Consider the following 8118-nt stretch of genomic DNA (forward strand, 5'->3'; position numbering starts at 1 on the left):
GACTAATATGACAAATCAGCAAGACATTAAATTTGGCTTTTGTCTATGAATGAGAAAGAAGTAGGGAAGTAAATGGGATAGATAATAAAAGTTGGACTGCTGTGATCAGTGTTCCAAAGTTCACATGATTAAAATTAAATTTGAATCACAGAATGGAAATACATAGGTAGAAACAATAGACCGTTCCATGTTATTGATAAGTGTCAGGTTAAAAATAGCAAATTAGCATAGGATGTTACCTATTGTCAAGGAATCTTAAAATGTAGCCTCTGCAGGGTAAAGTCTGAATAACTAAAGTGTTAAGTCACAAGGTATGAAAGACTTTGTAAATGGCCAAGTGACTGCACTCTTGTGAAGAGGGGCTTTCTGCAGGTCACAGCTGTGTAACTAGTAGGAAAGTAAGACTTTGTTTTTACCTTTAGTGATTACATAGGAGGAGATAGTGTTTCAAGTAACAGATCTGGCTGAACTTACCCATCATTCCCAAGATTCCAGTTGTTAAAAGAAGTATGAGACTGACAGTCCCAAGAATCACTACAGCAAGATACCAGGCAAACGGAACAGCAGGCCCTGCCAGACAGGAAGTGACACTGAGTCTTCATGGCATCATGAGATTCACAAGGTCTCTTTGTGGAAAAAGTCCCTACTTGACTTGCTCATTTATGGCTATACCTAGATAACACTCAAAGTAAATGAGCTCTCTGAAATATACTAACTGGTTATTGGGATTTCAACACCACTTTTTAATTTTGACTGCAAAATATAGTTGATGCAACCTCATAACTCTGAGTAAGCTAACTTTGTTACTGTAACAGTGTGATTTCCCAGAAAAGGGGGGTTCTCTGTTCCCTGCCCCATGCAAGGGTGATTGAGAGACCGATGGGGTGGGGAAGTTAACAATGATATTTATCTTGATTTTGATGTTGTTCTTTTCCTCTCAGACTTGTCTGACTAGTTCTCACCCTTTCCCATGGGACCCCATAGGAAGGTGCTTTAGACTTGCAACAGGTTTTCGGGTCTTGCTTTGGGCCAAGATTGTTGACTAGACATTATCCATGAGGGGATGGGTGACTTTAGGTGCTAGATTTGGAAACTATATTCTTTTCTTTGTTATATACTAATTATATTAAAGTTCCTTTTTATTAAAGGTTTTATATGTTTTCTTTTGATGTGGCATATGGCAGAGCCTATTAAAGCAGTCAGGTTTGGGGTTTCTGGGGTGCCCTTCTCCCTGCCCTGTAACACTACTTGGAACAGTGGTTTCTGTCATAAGTTGCTTGAATCTCACACCCTATGGCCAAGTACTTGGAGGACGGATAAGCTAGGTCCTGTACAGCAACTTTACCTTTGCCTTTAGATGGTTTAGTTGTTTTCCTGGCCTGATCGGAGTGTACAGGACGGATTTTCACCTCTGTGTAAACTAACTGCTCTGTTTTCTCTGGAGATAAAAGCAGATACGGAGTTACTACTTCCTACTCACATGCTTTTCAGTGAAAGATTGTAGATTATTTGCATGTGTGAAGAGAATTGACAGTATAGAATATTTTTTTTCCAGATAAAGAGAAATCTTCCATGCAAATTTCAAAGATGATTTTTCTTTAAATTGAGACAGCACTGGTTTACAGCACTACATGATTCAGATAGGCTCACACTCTTCGGATGTATGTTACTAGCCCCCCCACCAAGACACCATAGTCCTCTACCATAGTCCATTGGGTCCCCTATTTTTTATGGGAAAACAACTTGAAATTAAGTTAGATAAAATAGGTCAAATCACAAATTACAATGAAATTCTTTAGAAAAGTTATTTAACAAAGAACAGAAAATAATAATCAGGATTCCCCGGGATTTAGGGAGAAAGAAATACTCACTTTCCTTTTCTTTTTGCTTCTTTCCAGGGCCGCGTTTCACTTCTGAATATATTGCATGTTTTCCACTCATTTCTAAAAAAAAAAAAAATTGAGACAATTCTAAAGGGCAAAGGAATTACATTTTGCTTTAAAATGAACTTTTCAGGTTACATGTGTCCTGGATTTTCTCTCTCCTCCAAATTAGTATTTCATGCAATTTAATTACTGACAATTGATTTTGCTTTTGTCCTCTTATTTCAAAAAGGACTTTTTACCTCAGATTATTATTTTCTTATTTTTCAAATTATCCCAGTTATTAACTACTATCATTTAGTCCTGATAGTATATCATTCCAATTACAACCTAGAGTTCTCTAAATATTGCTGTATTTTACATTAATCCTGAAAAGGTGGTGATGTTGCAGTCTATGAAAAAATGTCAAGAAAATTTTTGAGTACTTTGGTTTTGTAGTTACATAGTGCTTCATAAAGGATTATTCTAAAATTTTCCTTTATTATCTGTTGATAATTTTTTCCCTGTTTATCATCAATCTTCCTTTTTAATGACTCCAAGACACTTTGCTTCCTATAGTCCTGTAAAGGTTTTCAGAAACCTCTCCCAGCATGGTGTTAAAAATGAAAATTGATTTAGTTGTTTATCTATAGGGTATACTGTGTTATGATCAAACTATTGAAAAGCATAGGCTAAAAGCACAATTCTCCTTGAAATATTAATTTTATTTTCAATACAAAAGTTAGTTTGTTTCAAGTATATAAAATTTCATCTTTAGAATAAAAAAATAGAGAATTCTGAATGAGTAACAGTATAAAATTTTGATTGCTTATTGGCTTGCTAATATACACCATCTAATTAACCATTTTATACCTTTGTAATTCTCCAAGGGATCATTTTCCATGTATTGTTTTATGATATGATTAAAAATTCTGAAAGTTCATAACATTTCCTTATAATATTTAATAATTCCCTACCAGACATCTTTTCATAAGAAAATGTGTTTGTATAGAAGTACATTTAAAGTATCTTTAAAGATTCATGATCCTATCTCAGAAATGTAGAAACGATAGCAGAAATAATCAAAATCTAGATGATAAGGATGAAAATAGAGATTCATTATTACATAGAAATGTATATAGAAATATAAAAAAAAGTTAATAGAAATTATGCTTGTTAGTTTGCTAGTTATACCATCATCAAATTGAACACTTATATTAATCAGAAAAAATAATAAGTAAGTAATTAATTATATCATGCCTCTTTGATAAGTCATTTTCTCTACTAATGCACTTGGTTAAGGCAAGAGAGACATGGCATATTTGCTCAAAAGACTGCAATTATATCATGTAATCATTAATGAAAAACCTACAAGAGACTATAAACTTCATAAATTATTTTAAAGTTATCAAGATATTAAATTTATTGAATTAAGAGATGATTTCTATTTTTGTGTTTCTCTACACAACCGAGTGGCAATAATAACAATGAGAGCGTGAAGAGTCAGAGTTATAGATAACGAGGGTGATACCTGTTCAATGTGGTCGAGTTTCTTGTGGAAATGGAATCTGATCCAAATAGCAGAAGGAAGCCTGGCAGTCAGATGGAACAGACATGTGAGCATAAACACGCAGGATGATTCTTCTGGGCTCTATGTCATCTGTTCCTGTTGCTCAAGAGGCTTTACTACTGGTCAACTACACTTGAAGACTTGAGGCAGTCTTGAACTTCAGGCATCATACTTTGCATCTTTTGTTAACTGTTGAAAGTGCGGTTGATGAATGGGCGAAATCATTTAAAGGGCCTTGTCCATTTTCCACAAACTACAAACAGTACACCTTCAAGAAGGTCATCATCACCACGACCATCACCACCAAAACTGTTTCTAAATATACTCCCTTAACAGATTTGCGTGTTGTGGACTTTAAATAGAGTTCTTTTTGTCACATTTAATTTCATCTTCTAATAAAGTGAAAATACATGCACAGTAACAGTTCACATGTAATCTGGAAATTTTGAGTGATAACCTCTTTTAAGGCTTAGTCGATCCAAATCCACTCAATTCCTAATTCTTTTACAGTACAGATCAATTCGATTGCTCTGTCTTTCAAAACATTTTTTCCCTAATATGACCTTTGTACATTTTTTTTCCAGTTTATTCCAGCATAAAATATACTTTAACTAAACTTCAGACTTCAATGATTTTTGGTTCCTGACTCCTTTAGTCTACACTCTACTATAAGGAACAGAAACTGGTGAGCTTCCTACTTAGTTTGGTGAAATGAAGAAACAATGATGACAGAGTTGAAATATATGTATTTCAACCCACTAGAACAGAAATGCTCTGAAAAATCAGAATTCCCATGCTAACTTATGTTATGATCTCCCTTTTTTGTATAATCATATTATCAAGATATTCTGAGCAACCTTCAGTTTACAGCTGGATTGCCTTAGCCTCATAAGGTGCTGCCTGGCCCAGACATGCAAGCCCTGCACCAGGGCAAGAAATGCCTCTTGAAGTCAAATAATTTTACTGTTGGCTGATTAATAAAAGCAATTGGCTGCTATAGCAAAATCAATATTTTAATATGAAGCAGTACTAGAATGTGTTTTTACTGCCTCACTAGAACCCAAATCTCATCACTCTACTACCTCACCTAAACCTTCTATTCAGTTTTTAAAGAACTACTTAAGCTTTCTACTGTGTAGTCTTTAAATAAGGAACTTCACTTAAGTTTTCTATTCAGTTTCTAAGGAGTTACTTAAGCTTCCCATTCAGTTTTACTGTATCTCTTTTTAGCTCTTGATTTTAATTTACCCTCTAGGATATCTCAATGAGAATGAAGGTCATTAAGTAGTAATTAGGCCTTGGGGGGGGGTAGAGGGGTAGGGATTTTATTTTAGCCAATCATCACTGTGGTAAATATAACAATGTTAACCTTAAATTTTATGAATGTATGTACCTGCTTTAACTTTAATAGATTGATTTTAAGAATAATAAATGTTATAATTTCAGCTGAAGGTCCAGAGGACCTCAAACTGTTCTTAATAAAGAAGATGATTGATCCCTCTGCTCAATTCACATGCTAATGTTAACCTATACAGTAAATGGGCTCTCAGATCAACATTTGCAGATTTGCCTCCTTTGACAAATTTATGAGGAAATTGGTTTTCCCAGACCTCTTAATTGTCTGTGGGTTTACCTTTTTTTTCCCTCTCCTTTCCTTGCAGTTTCTCTTCTTTTGACAGGTTTAGGGTCAAGGAAAGGAATCCCAAGCAAAAGCAAATGGTGAGAAAGCTTGCTCTAAGGCCAGCTCCTCTTCCTCCCAGTGCTGCCCCCCCCCCCACTCCCTACTACTCTTGCTGATTCCCCATTTTTGTTTGTCTTTGTAAATAAAGGCAGGTGCCCACTGGTCTCCATCCCAGCACTAACTTTTACTCCTTCCCCTTTGCAGACACTCTCCACCTCCCCTTTTCTTTGTTGGACACTGTATAAATAGCCCTGTAACTTGCCCAAGAGCAGGATGGTGGTCTTTCCTGACAGGCGTCTGCTGCCCTCCTCATTTGTGGACAAATAAAACCACTTTCCTTTTCTCAAACTCTGTTTCCTTTTATTGGCTGAGGGAAACTGAGATGGGCATTTGGTAACACCACTGCTAGCTTGTAATGTATAAATAAAGTTCTGCTGAGGCCAGAGCAGGAAGACTTACACCTAACTCCTATTCCTTGTCCTCCTTGCGTCCGCTCCCCCTCTTTACCCCTTTTTAGGAATCTCCACTCCCTGAGGCTAGTCCCACCTTAAGACTCTGCCTGTTCTGCTTCCCAACAACCGGTGATCAGGGGCTGCCCCAATACCACATGGCCCAGCTGACGGTGCTCCCCTCAGCAGTGTACTTCATCAGTCAGCCTGTCTGCTCCCCACACTCTCTCTGGTGAATCCTCCCACTGCCCCTGTACCCCAGTTCTGTATGTGTAAATAACTAAATCTTAAAAAAAATCAATTTTCCTACCCATTTATTGATCATTTTTCTGTCACTACATTTCATAACAATTTACCTTTTTTCACAAATGATATACTGTAATAATTATTTTCATTTTGAAACCTGTGCCCCATTATTCCTAAACATTTCCTGGTACTATTAGCTTTAATAGTAAAGTTTTAATAAGACAACCACTCAGCTTTTAGTCTTATCTTTATCTACACCTGTAATGCTGACTAGAGAACTGAAACACCAGTGGGGTGAGGAGAAGAGTTGGTTTATGAACAGAGGGAAGGAAGCACAGTGGTCTGTGGTGAGAGAATGTGGGTGAGCTATACCCCAATGCTACTTTCATTAAAAACAAATAAAATACACTAATAAAAATAATAATAAAGGTTAAAAAGGCAATCACTCAATAAAAACTTTAATATTAGTGTTTTGTCCCAACTTCTGTGACCGGCCACAAGAAAGGAAGGCGGGAGGCAGAAAGGCTGAGCAAGCAGAGTTTATTGCTCCTGGAAAGCAGCTGAGACGGAGCCCCTAGGGTGAGGTCCACAGCTACTGCCAACTCAATAAGGGGGAAAGGTCTCATATAGATTCTAAACTCAGTTTCCAAAGGGGTGACTCATCGCTGTGTCCTTGATGTGAGGCCCAGTTCGCTGTCACCTTCTGCTAGTCCCATTCAGGATCTCAAGGTCAGTTTACTACCACTTTATCAAGCTTGGATGCAAGGCAAAATTCTTTACCGCCCTAATTCAGTCCTTGTCAGTAAATCTTTGGTCACTCCCAACAATTAGGGGGCTCCCTGGTGGCACAAAGCATTAAGTCTCAGTACTATGAAGCTTTAGGCATCCACTGCAGCAGGAGATGGATCCCTGACCAGGGAGGTGACCCACATGGCGAAGCAGGCCTCTACTGTCTCACCTACTGCTCCCCTCAGCAGTGTATTTCAGTATTTCCTCCTGTTCTGCTCCCCATTCTGGTCTCTGGTGAATCCTCACATTCCAATCCCTGTACCTCTGGTCTATACCCCAATTCTTGTATGCATACATAATCTTAAACAATATAAAATAATTTAACATTAGACAAACAGAAATATAGTTGTTATAGCCTTTTGCAATTGTTGATAGATTTTATCTCTTCTATATTTTTCAAATAACTAATAGGTCTAAATGTTACCCAATGTTGTGCAAGAGTATTCATAAAATGTAACTAGTTTTGAATAATCCTATGTTTAGAAAAATCCTAATTCTAATCCTAGAAAAATTGCAAAGATAATACAGTCACAAACAAACAAGTCAGTGATTAAAAGAAGTGATGAACTCAAGCAAGGCAGACAATCACATATTCTTATTTTTCCATCAGTTGCTCCAATCCTAAATTTAGATAGTCACTCATTTTATCCTCTGTCTGCTAAAATATGAACACTCACTGTAAGACTTGCACCAAAAAAAAAAAAAAAAAAAATTAGCCCCTACATCTTTCTCTCTCACTCTTTTTAGTTGAGGTAATGTTGGTTACAGCACTGTGCATGCTTTAGGAGTTCAAGTTCATACCCCGTCCACATCCACCACATACCATGTGTACATCACCACACCCACCAAAGTACATTTAATGCTGTACCACAACCCTGTGTCTCTTGATAGCCTCCTTGAGTTTCTATTAATGTTGTCATCCTCCATTCCTTGGTCAATGCTGACACTTCTGACCACTGATACATTACTGTTAGTGAGACTCCATATTTTCTTGGCATCTCATCACTTTGCTATCAATGTCCTTTTTATTTTTTTTAATATTTATTTATTTATGCATACAAGAACTGAGGTACAGGCAAGAGGTTCAGGGGCTGAAAGGATTCACCAGAGACAGAGTGGGTCACCTCCCTGGGTGGTGGTACTATGACAAAGTTTTTTTGTGAGGTCAGTTTTTATGTGAAGTCCTCTCAATTTTGTTCTCTTGATATATTACTCTAGTTAGGTTTAGACTAGAATGTTTTTTTTTTATGTTATTAAAAAAGTGAAGCATCAGATGTTATCAGGGATACATGTTATCCACATTTCTTCCCCACTAATCTTATTAGCAAGTTCATTTAATGTTTTCCAGCTTTCCTCTGCAAAGTACCTTTCCACTTTCATCTTTGTCTTTTAGAAGCAAGTCACCAAATCCGTTGCACTCTGGGTGGAGTAAAACTCAGCCTCCTGGAGAGGTATTTAAAATTCTTCTATAAAGAGGGCCCTCCCTGGTTCCTCAAACTGCTAAACATGGAGCTTCCCTAT

The sequence above is a fragment of the Condylura cristata genome, unplaced genomic scaffold (genome assembly GCF_000260355.1).
Source record: "Condylura cristata isolate star-nosed mole 26May11 unplaced genomic scaffold, ConCri1.0 scaffold00036, whole genome shotgun sequence".
NCBI lineage: Eukaryota > Metazoa > Chordata > Mammalia > Eulipotyphla > Talpidae > Condylura > Condylura cristata.